Genomic DNA, 1,290 nt, shown 5'->3' with positions numbered 1-1,290 from the left:
GTTGGTCTTCACTTTGTGCTACAGGGATCAGAGGTCTAAATGTAGGTGCGGTGATCATACAGCAACGCTGTTAGGTCAGACGGTGTCCAGGGAATCCTGGACAAGCATATATTGTTTAGATGACACACAGAAGGAACACACAAACATTTAAATGTTACGCAGAAAACCTGCATCCCCCTCCCGCAAAAAATGTCTGTGAAAACAGCCAAATTTGGGAAACACTGTTCTGGATGATTTTCTCTCTCCCCTTCTCCCCCCTCACTCTATGAGAACTTAAGAATTCCTTATTGTGAAGGATTCTAGAATTGCAAGACTGTTAATTTCTTTCTGTAGATGCAAGTATGAATGGTTAATTTCTTCTCTATTAAAGAAGTACTCATGGATCATAAAAAAAATAAATAAATAAAAGTCAGCTGATTAGCAAGTGTAATTACATGTGCAAAGCCCCTTTTGCAACGTAAAATAACTACAGGGTTAATACCAGATGACTAAGACCCTGTGGTCCAAAATTCTGCTTATGACAATCTACCCTCTGGTGGCCCCTATGACTTGCATCTATTCTACTTGCATCCATTTCCAAACGGCCTCCAAGTCCAGATTCCTTCTAAGCTTCTTTATGGTATTTAGGCTTTCTCTAAAGTGATTTAGGATTTCTCTGTAATTGTCCTTAATCCTTCTGAGTCCCCACCAGAAATCTTTAATATCCATATTTCTACTAACAGTCTGTGAGCTGTGGTGTTGGAAAAGACTCTTGACAGTCCCTTGGACAGCAAGGAGATCCAACCAGTCCATCCTAAAGGAAATTAGTTCTGACTATTCATTGGAAGGACTGATGCTGAAGCTGAAACTCCAATACTTTAGCCACCTGATGCAAAGAACTGACTCATGTGAAAAGACCTGATGCTGGAAAGACTGAAGGAGGGAGAAGGGGATGACAGAGGATGAGATGGTTGGATGGCATCACCGACCTGATGGACATGAGTTTGAGCAAGCTCCAGGAGTTGGTGATAGACAGGGAAGCCTGGTGTGCTGCAGTCCATGGGGTCACAAAGAGTCGGACATGACTGAGCGACTAAACTGAACTGAACTAACAGTCTGGTCAAGGAAAGCTAGGCTTTTCTCTATCATGTTTCCATGTCCTAGGTAAGTTACTTCACTTCTCAGGGTTAAAAACTTTGTCTGCATAATAATTCTAGTTTTAAATTTTAGGAGAGAGAATACTTCACAGAATGACTGTAATCATCTTCCTGCTGACTTTGGATTTCAGCCATTACCAGGCTCCACAAGAAG

Source organism: Bison bison, unplaced genomic scaffold (genome assembly GCF_000754665.1).
Source record: "Bison bison bison isolate TAMUID 2011002044 unplaced genomic scaffold, Bison_UMD1.0 scf7180017864369, whole genome shotgun sequence".
Lineage (NCBI taxonomy): Eukaryota > Metazoa > Chordata > Mammalia > Artiodactyla > Bovidae > Bison > Bison bison.
The sequence above is the reverse complement of the archived record's forward strand: the minus strand, read 5'-3'. Positions refer to the sequence as shown.